Source organism: Bactrocera latifrons, unplaced genomic scaffold (genome assembly GCF_001853355.1).
Source record: "Bactrocera latifrons isolate USDA-ARS-PBARC rearing strain unplaced genomic scaffold, ASM185335v1 scaffold_326, whole genome shotgun sequence".
Lineage (NCBI taxonomy): Eukaryota > Metazoa > Arthropoda > Insecta > Diptera > Tephritidae > Bactrocera > Bactrocera latifrons.
In genome coordinates this window covers 77,526-93,915 of record NW_017536919.1, presented here as the reverse complement: position 1 = coordinate 93,915, position 16,390 = coordinate 77,526, and the positions used below count along the sequence as shown (strand labels likewise).

Here is a 16,390-nt window from a genome sequence, read left to right as displayed (position 1 = left end):
AGCAGTGGCAAGTACGTCAGCCACTCACTCACTCACTACAAAACAACCAGGGAACCTCTAGTTGATCCTGAAAAGGTATTACTTAAACCTTTGTATATTAAATTGGGATTAATGAAGAATTTTTTAAGGCAGTGGACAGAAATGGAAAAGGGTTCTTGTATCTGCAACAAAAATTTCCAAGAGTCAGTGAGGCAAAAATTAAGGAGGGAATCCTTGTGGGTCCACAAAGAAGAGAACTAATAAAAGATAAAATATWTGAGGTGATGCTCAATTAAAYTGAAATACGAGCCTGCATTGGTTTTTTTAAAAGCTAAGAATTGATCTTGTGACTGAACTACTTACGGCCTACAAAAAAATGGGTTACAGCATGTCAGTATGTCTTAAAATTCACTTCCTGGACTCCAATCTGATTTTTTTCTCCTAAAATTTATTGGCCGTAAGTGCCGAACATATAGTATATAATAAAAAAGCTATGAAAATTCCATACAGCCTTAATTAAAAATATGAATAACTTGAGAAGTATTAATGATAKCGATTTTGACCTYGGGCCTTTTTTGTAGCAAATAAAATTTCCTACAAGTATAAGTCTATAGCWCTTGTAATTTAAGAGATATATACAAAAAAGTGCGAATTTCGTAGAAAACTCAGGTTTAAAGAGTGACTTGTCGCAAGTAGCACTTTTGTAAATTGTTCAATTCTGAAGAATATGTGTCTAAAATCTAAGCGATGCCAAAAATTGGCTTTGCGCTACATAAATGTATRTAAATAAAATTTAATCGCCAAACTGTATGTACGCTCAAAACTTTCATACGACTGAACCAAATTTGATAATTCGTTTTTTAATGTGTTCGTTATTCTCAGGACAAGGTTTGCGTGTTAGAAAATTATAAAAAATCAAACAGTGAAGTATTAAAAAACGCGTTTAAGACAAATTAATGTGTGACAGAGGATAGTGTTATAGTGTGGATAGTGATATATTTACACAGCTTTGACAGATTGACCATTCACAGTAGAAACCTACCCCCCCAAGTGTGCGTTCACAATAAAACCATCATGGCCGCCACTGGTGAATCATGGTGAGTCAGGGTAACGAGAGGTCAAAACGGRTWGCAAGAAGCATAAAATGCTGTAATAATTATTTACCATTTTGATGTGAATAAATATGCGATGTATAATATTTTTAAGCGTTTTAATTAACTCATTTATGGACAAACTCGAAAGTTCAATTTTACTAAGAGGGTACCGGAAAAAATATATATTATAACATAATTTGATATTATAGGTTATAMTAATTCATTTGAACAATAAAAAAATTTGACATTGTAAGATATATTAAGAGAACATTTTAGAGCCGATATAATTCAAGTATACATTTTTTTAATCACAAATATTCTTTACATTTTATATTTCAGCGTCAAGCAACGTAAATATTTACAATATATCATTAACAACTCTTTACATAAATTAAATTACCATATTATTATTATATAGTTTTCGGGTTCGTCTTTAAATATAGTCGGTATACTTCTAAAACAAAATATTTTTTGAACATCCTTTGGTCTAACCGCTTTTTACGGTAGCAGTCTCAGTATTTCAGCATTTAGCGATGCAAATATGTACAATATTTTATTTACAACGCTTAGAAAAATTGCTATATTATTATACAGTTTTAGGTTTAGATTTTAAATATGTAGACTTCTTGAATAAAGTATTTGGTTAATTTGCCATATCTTTATAGTATAGATGTATTTTTTTTCCTAATAAGTAGTTCAAAATTAGCTTAGACGACACTGTTACGCCATACGCAATAGCAATACTGGCAAAATATTTAAATATTTACCACGGTTAAAAAGAGGCGTAAATATAAAATTTAATTACTCTTATATTTGCTAATAACACTCGCGCTTTTAAGAATATGTATCAATATAAAATGATTGTATTTTGAAAAAATATTAAAGTTTTACATATAATCAATATTTTTGGGACAACTTTCCCGAAAGTTTTTAAGAATATAACACAATGCAACCATTTTCCGGTCAAGAGTCGGCCATCTTGGATGCCAATAGAAACACAACCCCTGACTCCCCTTGACAGTTCTCCATGGGTACCTCTCAGCTGTTGCTTTGTTTACATCCAATCAGTTGATACTTCTTTATTCCTCCTCTACGATGGTCTTGACATTCATCACTTACTTACCGTTAGTTATTTTTCGTAACAGTAAAGTGTGTTTTATGTGAATTACCCACTTAATGTGTGTTTAGAGGTTTAKCGTGGTGTTATTTATAAGAAAACTATTTACGTAGTTTTCAGAAGTGAGATCTACAACAACTACGGAAGAACCAAAAGGCAGGGGGTACAATTAATTATGAACGTTTGGCGTTTAGATATGAAGCAACAGTCGATTATGCCGGCGATGAATCAGTCATTATGGGGACAACAACTTCTATTTGTCAATATTGCAATGCATTAATGTTTTCTCTAGAACCGTCTGGATTATGGTGTGCGAATGGAAACTACCATAACTAACAACACGTATATGTATATGTAAATATGTATGGAGAATAATGTTGTTAGTTTGAGTCACATCTTGGAAGTTAAATTTGATCTACTTTCCTTCATCCAAACAACCTATAAGTTGGCATRTGTATGAAAGTGAGGTGACAATACTGTATTATTGCACCAATAAATAAACTACTACTACTAATAAAACTTATTTTAAAAATGTTCATTTATATTCAATATTACAGATTCAAGGACAAATTCACCACCGTGAAGGAGCATTGTTGCCATCAGTTGATGGCGAATACAAATATCTTCAGATTTATTTCCTTGGAAATTCTGAAACTGAAATAAATCAGGGCTGTGGCATTAATCGAGCAACTAGGCGAGAGATCATTATGGAACTGCAACAACTATTACATGAATATAACCTATTGATTCAATTATTTAAAACAGCCTTAGAAATGGTGCCATCAGATGATCATAAAATAGTAAGCAAGGCAGACAAAAGACCTGCAGGTGAACACGAAAGACAAATAAAAAGGTCACCTCAATGAATTTTTTTGCATACCGTTTCATGATTCGTCTGAACGAGGATAACCACCTTTTTGAAGTGCCGCCGATTATTTCACCAGTTTGCTGTTGATATGTATGTTAAAGTTGAAACGGAACATCTGACATACATATATACGATTAAACCAAACAAAATTACGTTCAGAAGAATATTTTCATTTGCGCGACGCCATGAACAGAGATGGAAATGGAAATAATAGCGTGACCACCATTTCAAGATCTCATTTTCGTACACAAAAATATTTTTTCTTGCCTCTTTCTATAATGATAGTTAAGTTTATATTATGTACAGTTTATAATTAATGAAAAAACGGTGCTTGCAAATGCAATTTAATTTAATTTTATTTCAATTGTCAAGTTATGGAGAAAGCAGTTTATTTTTCGATATCCAAACTCGTTTTTTGCATACAAATTTCAGCATACTTATTTTTGTTTTCGTCGATCTGATTGGCAATTTTGAATGCGTATTTTTCATTTGATGCAATTTCCTTCAACATTTTAGGTTGCATTTTTAAAAATTCAAAAAATTCCTTACAAGTCAATTTAATGTTTTATGGAACATATAAAAGATCTCGCAATGTTTCGATTTTTATTTGTGATTTTTCATCGTTCCAAATCTGATTGATCAGAGAAAATACTCGTTCAACGGTGGGTGATGTGCCTGGCAAGGAGAGAATATACCATATGATTCTGACCATGTGGTTGTATGGAACCTTCTTTTTGACGAAGTGTTGAAAAATTTCAACCCAGCGTTGATCGGTGGCAGTACCGTTTTCTTCCCACGATTGGATTTTCTCTTCGGTTACGTATCTTTCCAAATACGTGAACTGATCGAATAAATCAGTATCGGATGATTCCAGATCAAAATGGTTATTGGTTGCGATGTACTTCGCGGTGGTTTCGATTAACTTCCATTGCGGTGGTTTTGACACTCTTTCGTCAACAGCAGAAATATGTTCCATTTCCTTTTGCACTGTGGCGGACAAAAATGCTTCTTTTTTCCGAGATTCCAGCAATTGGACAAAAGAATTGAGTGCATGCCCAACTTCCATTGCATTAATATTTCATTTCATTTCGTTTCATTCCCATTAACCGATACTTACTTGATCACGAAGGAAAAGCAGCCACATCTTGGCCCTTGGATCTTCAAAAAATAGTAGCAAAGAATTTGGGGTGTTGGGATCTCCCAAGAAATACTCCCTAAGACCATCAAAAATTCTTAATATTGAGTCGACTGATGGCAACAAGCCTAGGAAACGAGTTTTGCTGTAACCTATCAGTTTTTTACATTCCACATCCACGGATTCACAAAATTTTTTCAATTTTGCGACACGCACGGTGAACAAATAGAAATGTGAATAAATTTTGACTACAATCATCTCCACATCAAAAGGCATTTTGTCGCAAGCTTTTTTAAAGTATTGTGAACAATATGCGCTTCACATCCAACGCCAATAAATCCAGGATAAAGCTGCTTCAGTTTGTAGAACACATTATTTGTGCCGGTTCGATTAACGTTACCAAAATTACACGCCGCGTTATCTCCACAAAACGCAACTAGTTTCTTATTTATGTTCAATTTGTTCATAGCGCTATTCAGCAAATTTACAATTATTTCGGAACTTCCTCCATGTGCATCTACCAAGTCTATAATTTTCACTTTGACGCCATCCTTTTCCGAAAAGAAGCGAACTATATCGGAAACATTTTTGTGCTGCCATGATTAGAGGCGTCCGTCAATATAGTGAAGAAATGGCAGTCATTTAAGTCTTTCTGGAGCTCTTGCAATACGAACGGTGCGAACACTGCGGTTGCGATGGCTTCGCATTTCGTTCGCGCACAAGAAAATTTGGACATTGCGAAACAACTCCGAATGATTTTGGAAGCACAATCGGCCGAGCGAAAACTGTGATTAGAACTTATTACATGAAATGCCCGAACGCCTTCACACGCCGCGATATGGGCATCTGTTCCGGTCAAAGTAGAACTTTTTAAATATCTATTGAGTGTGTGGCTGGACGTGGCAGCGTGCAACGCATTTTGGTGATTTTTTTATTTAATATGCGAATCAATTTCTCGGCGACCACTATGCATAATACTAAAACCCGTGTTGCACACTTCGCAAAGGACATCGCTTTCGGTCTTCGCTTTCCTAATAAACGAAAATTCTTCGCGCAATTTTTCGTTAAATATATTTACTCCACGTTTTCGCGACATTTTAAAAAAAAATAATACAACGTACACACACAATAGCGTCGCTTCCACAATATCACCTGTCAGCATAAGTTCCACAAATTATTGGTAGAAAATACATGAATAAATGTAAATAAGAAGAGCTTCAACATATGTAATTTCTCTTTAACACGAACAAATACAATAAAAGCATTCGACAAACGGCGTTGCCATAATGGCGAGTTTAACATAGTTAAAGTTGGGTGAATATATTTAATTTGCATTAGGGGTATTCATTCCATCGTCACGGGTGGGACACAATTGTATAGCAATTTTTTGCTGTTTTAACGCAAATTACGTACATCAATATTCTCCGTTTCAATTTACGTAAATTTTCGTGATTTTCGCTAAAGCTTCGGTACATGGCTCCAAATTTACGTACTGTACGTGTCATTTACGTATAGGTGGTCAGCATAGGAAATAATATCGGTCGACTTACGATTTTACCAGCAACGTATATAGGAAGCCCGAGACACATGCACGAATACGCGCAAGATGCTATGACCTACGTGCGCCAATACGGTCGACCAGATTTATTTATTACTTTCACGTGCAGCCCAAAATGGATCGAAATAACGGATCAGTTATTACACGGTCAGTCATCCAGCGATCGTCACGACATAACAGCAAGAGTGTTCAAGCAGAAACTCAGAGCGCTCATGGACTTAATTGTAAAATGTTGGATGTACTCTGTAGAATGGCAGAAGAGAGGACTACCTCATTCGCATATTCTCCTGTGGATGGTCGAAAAATTAATACCAGATGAAATAAACTGAGTCATTTGTGCAGAAATTCTTGATCCCGAAGTAGATCCATAATTGTATGAAGTAGTATAGAAGAACATGATTCATGGACCGTGTAGCGAACACAATCATGAATCACGGTGTATGATCGACAAGAAATGCTCACCGCTGCTCTCAAAAACCTTTAAAGTGCATTGCAATGTTAAGTACTGCAATTCGGTGAAGTCGATAAAATATGTTTGCAAGTACGTAACCAGAGAAACAACATGGCTGTATTTGGTATTGCAGCCTCTAATAACGATGAAGTTTCACAATATCAAATGGGAAGATATATAATATTAGTAGCAATGAAACGGTTTGGAGAATCTTTTCCTTTTTTAAACACGAACGTCATCCCACCGTAGTCCATTTAGCTGTTCACCTGGAAAATGGACAAAGAGTTTATTTCTTCGAGACATTGTTTTACTCGGAAATGCCAAAATATTTTGCACGGAATGCATCATCCAAAAAGTTTCAACGTAAGAAACAAGGACAGCCTGTACCGGGATACGCAAAATTCAACCGATGCTTTAGGGCGCATTTACACAGTTCATCCGAGAAATGACGAATGATTTTACTTGCGTTTGTTATTAGTTAATGTCCGTGGACCAACTTCATTTAAATTTCTACAAACCGTCAATGGTGAATTGTGCATAACATGTCGAGAAGCCTGTCAACGTTTACATTTACTGGAGGATGATATTCATTGGTATCATACACTCGCTGATGCTGGTATTTCATCTATTTCTCATCAGATTCGATCACTTTTCGATCATAATTTCAGCATGCTTACCATCGAGTCCACAAAACTTGTGGAATAAATACAAAGATAATATGGCTGAAGACATTTTACATCAAATACGTGGAATGTGGAATAAACCTTGAATTGCCGTGTTTTTCGCATGGGCAGTTGTACGTTGCGTGATCGAGAGTCGGCAAACCGTCGGCGCTATATATTTTTGCTCCAGGAGAAAAAACTTAAAGCATTGTACACTACAAGGCATTGCAATAGAATAGAAATCGTTTTATTTTCTCCATTTCATAACCACCCATGCGAGCTGAGGTAATCACTAATTTTGAAACATTAACTTTGGGGTTTTCGAAAACACATATTTACATAATAAAATTACGGCGGTACGAAGTTTGCCGGGTCAGCTAGTTTAAAGATAATAAATCACGATTGTCGTGTATTTTCAATGGAAAATTCTTACATGCCTTGGTCCAATCCTTAATGATAATATTAAGGGCTTAAATTTTCAGGGAATCTTTTTTAGGGTATTTCCAAGGAAATTTCATGATGGGACTGAAAAAACTGAATAGTTCAAAAAAACATCCTAATAAACATACGCATGTAAACAGTAAAAAGTTAACTTTAAATAAAAAGAGTATACGGTGCACTAATTGTCAAGCGTAATGGTAAGCAACAAACTTGTAATATGATACGCACTCAAATGTGAAAATCATTGCCTATCGAATAAAACAGATAAATTAGTGCATACATAAAACCAATATATAGATAGTAAATATACAAAATGTACATACTCCAAATACTAATGCACACAAGCAGCAACTGATAACAGAGTATCAAGTATGTGTACTTGTGTACATTAGTACGATAAATGCACTAAGCCACAATTAGAATTAACAAGTGTATTGAAAAAAGAAATTTTAATAAAGAAGGTCAGTGTCAAATGTGAACTCTCAGAACGTAGAATTAACTTAAAGAGTTTTTCTGTACAATAACTCTAAAGCACCGGATATCACACGAAATTAAAAATGTTGGAATCGATACTCCACACCTTTCACTACAACAGCAAAATAAAATTAACAATATTATTAATAAGTTTCCAAACCTTTTCGTCGATCCTAACGAAAAACTCACCTAAACCAGCCTCGTTAAAAGTGTAATCCGGAATCATACCTATCCTATGGTATTAAAACACGAAATCAAACACCAAGCCGAAGAAGTTCTTGCTAACGGAATAACAAGGGAATCGATATCTCCATATAACTACGCAATATGGATCGATAACAAAAAATCATAGGCCTATAGTGAATGGTCGTAGATTATCGCAAACTGAAATCAGTTAAGGTCCTCGCAAATTGAGAAATAGTCAATTACTTCAAGTCATCTATTTAAAGAGTGGGTTTCATCAGCTACCATAATAAATAGAAAAAAACTGCGATTTTCGTAAACAGCGGAAAGTCGTTCATTTGGGAGTTTCCAGAAACGTTTTTTTTACATATGACTCGAGAAGCTCAGGTGGACGAAGGTTTAGCCACAATTCGCATTAAAGAGAAGTTCTTCAACTGATTTCAGCCCACGCCTGACGTAAGAGAACAACCATGTGACCAAAGATGCCTCCTATGAGCGCTTGGAGCGCACATATGAGAGCTGCCCCCGCCATGATATTAAAATCGTGCTTGGCGTCCTTAACGCCAGGGTGGGCATACCTTCTTCAGCACTCGATAAATTCAACCTCCAGGAGGAAACATTCCCAAATGGGTTGAGGCTGATCGACTTCGACGGGGCGATATGGTTATACGTAGTACTAGATTCCAGCATAAACAAATTCATCAAGCCATCTGTCTGTCTCCGGATCGAAAAAATTGGTTGGTGGTTTCGATCGATCATGTTGTGATAGACGGAAGACAAGTCTCCAGTGTTTTAGATGTGCGTACGCTCCGAGGTCCTAATATCGACTCGGACCACTATCTTGTTGCAGCCAAGATTCACAACCGCCTCTGTGCAGCAAAAAACCAACGTCAACAAACACATTGAAGGTTCAACGTCGATAAGCTGCAATTACAACAGACAGCCGAACTATTTTCTACTCGACTTTGGGACTCTTTGAGATCACTCGTCAGCAACTCGGAATAAGGGATCGATGAAGATAGAGCAGACGTTCCATTGCCCGACGATGAATAAGTTCGAATAGCAATTACCCGTCTGAAAAACAACAAGGGGGTGGAGGCCGATGGATTGCCGCTCGAGCCATTCAAACACCGCGGCGAAGAACTGATAAAGAGCCTGCATCAACTTCTTTTTAAAATATGGTCGGAGGAAAGCATTCATTGGGTATGCTTTCGTCCGATCATATTCTACAAAGAAGCTGATGCAAGCTCCTTATTATTTCTTCGCTGACTTGTTTGAACAGCTCAGGCGGCAGTTTCCTGTAGAAAACTCCTGCAGAGACTCTTTGGCTTTCTGGCGGCGATATTTCACTTCAATTTCGAAGATCTGCTTAATGTGTTCACTACGGAGGACCGAGTTTTTTACTTGGCAGAGGCTGTTGACATAAATGCTTGGTTTGGGTTCGTAGAAACGATCTCTCAATTGTTCCTTTTCAGTTTTAATTTTATTCTACTCGTCTCTAGCTGTGCTATCATTTGTTATGACACCTCTAGTAATCAAACTGTCTGCGACACATGTATCATGCTTTTCGTTGTGTCAATGTCCATGAATATTAAGTATCTTCCTTTTCTTCCATTTCCGTTGTTTCTTCTCCTAATCCCAATAGAAAGACATATTCCGAAACATTAATGTTTTGTGTTTCCATGAGATCTAGTAACCATGATGGTAATTCTGGCCTTACTCTATTTTTTGGCCATCCATCTTGTAACCATTTGTTGACATACCGCGGGGCTCCAGCTTGTTTTCAGTTTAGGAATCTTCAGCTCGTTAATCTATCTTTTGGGAATTTATTTGGTAATCCCACTTCTGACAGTAAATGTAATTGATGAATTATCTACCTTTTAACTCGGTTTTGAGTTCAATTACAGGGTTGTTAAATAAAAGTTCCATTTGATTAATCTTGCTATCCGTACGCTTGGCTATTAGATGTATACGATTCCCTGGGACGCTGGATATACATTTAGGATGTCCATTCTGTAAATTCCTTCTTGTTGTTGAGGAAATGTAGAAATATGGAAGATAAGCAGTAGCGTGGAGAGGATCCCATCCTGCGGAGCCCCTCTTTAATATTTCTATAACGCTACGAAGAACGTTCGCGCACAGGTGTTTGATCACAAGAATGTACTAAAGTACTAAAGCAATAATCAGTGGATTTCAGTGATCTCGTCGTTTAGTTATGCCTACGTTTCATTCTATTGTTCTTTCGTTACCATAGGAATACGAAGATCTCTATGGATATTTTCATTGCGCATGAAGAAAGGCGAATTGACTGTTCGATTGGAATGCCATACATCCAAATCGGTTTTATGACCGCATTGTCTAAAAGCACTTTGTTGTATAGGGTAAGTTTAGTGTCTTTATTCAGAAACCAATTTGAATTTGCAACTCTAATCTTCATGCAATTTGTTTTACTGGAAAAATATTTTCTCACCTGAGCCTTGTTCTTATGTAGGTGAATACCACGATAAGTTACTTCGTTCGCTTGAGGTACTTTAGAGACAATGTAACATGCTTACACTTCTGTTCATTCACATTTATACGCCAGTTGGCTAGCCATTCTTCGACAGAACTTAAGTGCTCGGCTAATATTCTTGGTGCTAAAATTTGGCATTTGTTACGGCTCACTAAAGCTGAATAACCTGCAAAAGTTAAAGTCAACACTGTTGAAAGAACTGCTGTATATATGATGTAATGAGTTGGTCCTGAAACACTGCCTGTGATACAACAGATATGAAATCTCCTACCTTAGCTAAAAATTGGCTATTACTTACATAAGACTCCAATGTTTTATACAAATTCTAAAGGTAGCATTTTTGTTGATCTTATATAAAAGGCCTTCAGGCCATACCTTATGAAACGCCTGAGCTACGTCTAGAAATATTGCTGAACAGTACTCTCTGTGCCCAAATGCTTTCCTTATTTCGTTAGTAATTATATTTACTTGCTTTATTGTGCTTTGTTTTGAACGAAACCGGAATTGGTGAAGACTGTTTGGTTTGTATGAAGACGAATGTGTTAAGCCTTCCCAGAATTCCCATCAGAATAATAATCGACTTTTTCCATGAAATTGCAAAGTATCCAAAACTAAGAATCCAATTGAAAAACAAAGAAAAAAATTAAAAGGGAATTTTGCTTGCTTGAATTTGGACTTAGGTTTTCTATACACGTTTTGGTATCGAATTTTTCCTCGCGTCTAAGCACTCTTTTAATTTACGTACAGCTGATTTTAATTGGAGCGATTTGACTGTCATTCCCGTTTTGTATGGGTTTTTTAATTTACAAGATTTTCTATTTCCCTATTACTGATTCTTTCAATGCTTTTGTTAAAATCTTTTGCTGTATTTAATTTGTACTCAATATTAAAGTGGCTACTCTTGTATTATTTATATTTTAGCCAGTTCGTTTTATAAGACAAACTTTGGATCAACAAAAATGCGAGTTCATATCTTAATTTTTGATTACAGCAAAATCAATTAAATCTGGTATCTTGTTACGATCACTAGGCCAATATTTTGGCTTACCAGGAAATATAATATTATATCACGGTTATTGTGCTTATTTATAATAATCTGATACAGCAGGAGGATGGAGTCATGTGTAGAAGTTCACGCAAGTGAGGAAAGTTCTCTGATCGCCATTCACTTGGGAGTGGCCAGAAACAATTCTTTTATGTTTGACTCAAGCAGGCCACGACTTCCAGTCCTTGACCAAGTATCCTCTGGTTAGCTTAAGAACATCCGTTTGAAGGCGAGCTAAACTGAGAAGGCGAAACATCCCCTGCATAGGGTTGTGCGCTGGGTTTGGGACCCGCCACGTAAAAAACGCCCCCAATGAAAACGCAACAACAGCCTTGGATGAGAGTCCCCACTTTTGATGACGACCATGGCAAACGAAATAAGGACTACGAATTGAGGGCATGCACCTGGAATGACCGGTCCCTTAATTGGGAAGGTCCGCTGCCCAGCTGGTAGATGTCCTTGTAAAAATAGCAACATCGCAGCCAAGATTCGCACCCGCCTCTCCGCAGAAAAAAACGCACGCCATCAAACACATGGAAGGTTCGACGTCGAGAAGCTGCAAGCACAACAGACAGCCGAACGATTTTCTACTCGGGTTGCACTCCTGCTCTCTGAGAGCACTCGTCAACAACTCGGTATAAGAGAATTGTGGGACGGCATTTAAAACTCCTTACGTACAGGTGCAACCGAAAGCATTGCTCTTCGGAAAGTGCAAAAGAATAGCTGGTACGACGAGGAGGGCCGTGCCGCAGCGGAGAGAAAACAGGTTGCCTGCCTCGCAACGTTACGATCGACCACAACACGTGCGGGATGGGATAGATACCGAGAGATGAAGAGGGAAGCGAAACACATTTGCAGACAGAAATAGAAAGAGGCCGAAATGCGTGAGTACAAAGAGCTTGATAAGCTGACCGACATGGGTAATTATCGAAAATTCTATGAAAAACTGCGGCGACTTACAGAAGACCGAAGCATACTCTTGTAGAACCCCCAAAGGTGTTCTAGTCACCGATGGCCAGAGCATACTTAAATTATGGAGGGAACACTGTTCCAGGCTGCTGAGTGGCAGTGAACGCACAACGCCAGGACAAGACGAACCCGATCCCCAATCGATGACGATGGAGCAGACGTTCCGTCCCCTGAAGAAGTTCGAATAGCAATTACCCGCCTGAGGAACAACAAAGCGACGGGGGCCCATGGATTGGAATTTAAGTGTGCTACGCCCAATCCTCAGAAAAGGAGACCACATAAAGTGCGCCAACTACCGTGCGATAAGCCTCCTCAACATTGCATATAAGGTTCTATCGAGCGTATTGTGTGAAAGATTAAAGCCCACCGTCAACAAACTGATTGGACCTTATCAGTGTGGCTTCAGACCTGGGATATCAACAACCTACCAGATATTATCGACGCTCACCACCTCTTCGTCGAATTCAAAGCTACTTTCGACAGCACGAAAAGGAGCTGCCTTTATGCCGCGATGTCTGAATTTGGTATCCCTGCTAAACTTATACGGCTGTGTAAGCTGACGTTGAGCAGCACCGCCTCTCCAAGCCGTTCGATATCAAACGAGGTTTCAGACAAGGCGATTTTTTATCGTGCGACTTTTTCAACCTGCTTCTGGAGAAAATAGCTCGAGCTGCAGAACTAAATAGAGAAGGTACGATCTTCTATAAGAGTGTATAGCTGCTGGCGTATGTCGATGATATTGATATCATCGGCCTCAACACCCGCGCCGTTAGTTCTGCTCTCTCCAGACTGGACAATGAAGCAACACAAATGGGTCTGGCAGCGAACGATAGCAAAACGAAATTTCTCCTGTCATCAAACAAACAGTCGTCGCACTCGCGAGTTGGCACTGACGTCATTGATGGTAGTCATAACTTCGAAGTGGTAGATAATTTCGTCTATCTTGGAACCAGCGTAAACACCAAAAACAATGGCAACCTGAAATCCAACGCAGGATAACCCTTGCCAACAGGTGCTTCTTCGGATGGAGTAGGCAATTGAGAAGTAAAGTCCTCTCTCGACAAACAAAAACCAAACTCTATAAGTCACTCATAATTACCGTCCTGCTATATGGTGCAGAGGCTTGGACGATGTAAGCAACGGATGAGTCGTCGTTGCGAGTTTTCGAGAGAAAAGTTCTGCGAAAGATTTATGGTCCTTTCCCGTTGGCCACGGCAAATATCCCATTCGATGGAACGATGAGCTGTATGAGATATACGACGACATTGACATAGTTCAGCGAATTAAAAGACAGCGGCTACACTGGGTAGGTCATGTTGACCCGATGGACGAAAACACTCCAGCTCTGAAAGTATTCGACGCGGTACCCGCCGGGAGAAGCAGAGGAAAAGAAAGACCTCCACGCCGTTGGAAGGACCAAGTGGAGAAGAACCTGGCTTCACTTGGAATATCTAATTGGCACCACGTAGCGAAAAGAAGAAACGACTGGCGCGCTGTTGTTAACTCGGCTATAATCGCGTAAGCGGTGACTACGCCAATCAAAAAGAAGATACAGTTGTCGTCGTTCGGATTAATATAATGCAATACATGTGTTTTGCATTTCAATCTCCACCTACCAGTACCTCTATGATCTAGCGCTCCAAAAAACTTTTTAAATTGAATGTCTATAATTTTAAACCGCGGTGGGCAGTATATTGCCGTCACGTCTAAGTCCCCGCAGCGAATTTTTATGGAGAGAGTTTTAGCATGAGATTATAATGCATGGTGGTTTAGTGTTTTTTAAACAACACTGCTCTTCTCCCATGTGCCTTTCCATGTGGGTGATTTGTAACATAGAATTTAAATCGCGGTATAAAAAAATTGTTTTTGTTCGGAAGGCGAGTTTCTGACAATAGCATAACAGCTATATTATTTACATCAAGAAATCTAAGCTCCAAATTATTTTGGCTAACACCGTTAGCATTCCGCATACAAATGTTCAATACACTAATTTTTACTTAAATAAGTTTGCAACATTTGGTTTTATTATTTGATTATCTCTTGAATCATATTTTGCATTGTAGACTTAAATTATATCATACATTCTGTGAGGTTTAAATTCACAGTTTCCATGCTTCCATTTGATTGGTTTTAGAGATATTGCATTTGTGCAGTGTTGTCTTTCGCACCATTTGAATAGCTCCGCTGTGTAGCTTTATTTTTAAAACTATCCGGTTTTGAAATATGGACAGGAATTTTAGTATTTTGTAGGAATATTTAACATTTGATTATGACGTGCTTAAATTCCGACAATTTTGTTTTAAAGTCTTTATACACAGAGCAGCCCCTATAGATTACAGTGTGATTTCCCCCAAAATTACTAAATTTTTTACCTAAATCCTCTTTTTTAAGAGTATATTTTGATGGGGGATTTAAGCCAGCACACACCACGCAGACACAATTCCCACGACAGCCGGTTCTCCGGAATTGACTAGGATTCTATCCGACAAAGTTGTGTTTTTTCGGCAATCTAACACCGTCTGGATCGGTAAGTGTTAATCTTTGTTTGTCGTCATTGCAATGCCTTGTAGCAGAGTTACTTCGTATCCTCTTGTCATTGAGTCCAACCACGTTCCCGAACGGACAGAAATAGGCAACATAGCTCTCACTCTGATTTGAACACCGCAGTGCGATAACCGACACTGCGGGCAGCTGCAACAACCACCATCTACACGCCACTCCCTCACCCCCAGGTTCAGCCCTGGACCCCCACGACAAACCCATGTACTTCAATTTAACTGCAACGGAGTCCAGAGCAAGATAGAGGAGATAGTTGTTATGGACATCTGCAATAGCTCGCCCGATATTACCATTGCTGGTGGTCGTCTGATAAATAGCATAACCTGGCCACATATGTTAACTCTCGGAAATCCGCCCCAATTTCCAAGCCGAAGCAGCCGTTTTAGCTAACGAGCGCGACACCTTACGCCATGCCGATCCCGGAGATCTCCGAATAAGGGATCTCAATTTGGAGATTCGGCGATTGGTAAATCATCATACGCGTACGAAATGAATAGAGCACCTGAAGTTCTGCAACCTCTTCACCGGTGTGAGTAAGCTTTGGGCTACTGTCAAGGCTTTGTCTAACCCGAAGGGACATGAAGTCCGAGTTGAAGTTCAATTAAATGGTCATGCCCATTCGGACCCGAAGAAGTGCGTGAGATATTTTAACCGGCAGTTTACACTGCACCCTTCTTTAGACAAAACCAAGCGATGAGTTAACCGACGACTGCACAAAATGCCAAACGATTGATATTCAGAATAACATCAACAAATCGAAAGCATCTAAATCCATTGGCCCTGATGGAATCAACATGCTTATGCTAAAGCATCTAGGCTCGACGGGAGTAAGCTATCTTACAAATGTCGTCGACCTGTCGCTGACCACTCTTCAAATGCCCGATCTGTTTAAAGTCGGAAGAGTGGTCCCTCTACTGAAACCTGGGAGAATCGCCAACAAAGACGAGTCCAACTTGCTACTCCCTACCTTCACTTACCACCTGAGCCTAGCCAGCCACCAGCATGAAATCTAAAAAGTGCACAGCACCACCACAGCTCTTAGCGTCATGAACGCTCAGATAGTTCGTGGCCTCAACCAACCCTTTCGGCTGCAAAATGATTTGTAAACGTTCCGCTAAATGATCCATTATTTTTTAAGAAGCACAATTTTTAAGTCCTAATTAATCTAATCTCTGAAGGTTTTTTTCAATATATACTCAATAGAAACTATTTAAAGTAAACATACTTTCAAAAATATTTTGTTCCTTATATTTACCGTACCAATATACATATATTTACTTATACACATCTAGATGTGTATAAGAGACAGGTTCGACGTCGAGAAGCTGCAAGCACAACAGACA

General features: G+C 38.4%; 1 protein-coding gene across 8 annotated transcripts in view; it reads right to left on the bottom strand.

Annotated features, from left to right (window-relative positions):
* The window catches only part of LOC108971132 (calcium-dependent secretion activator), a 144,276-nt gene that overhangs the window by 122,040 nt on the left and 5,846 nt on the right, over positions 1–16,390 (bottom strand). Inside the window, exon 2 of one of the 8 annotated variants that reach the window (XM_018936982.1) lies at positions 10,433–10,640. The exons of the other annotated variants lie outside the window; for them this stretch is intronic. The gene's annotated coding sequence lies outside the window, so the exon portion shown is untranslated. The remainder of the gene's footprint in view (positions 1–10,432; positions 10,641–16,390) is intronic. 8 annotated transcript variants of the gene reach the window in all.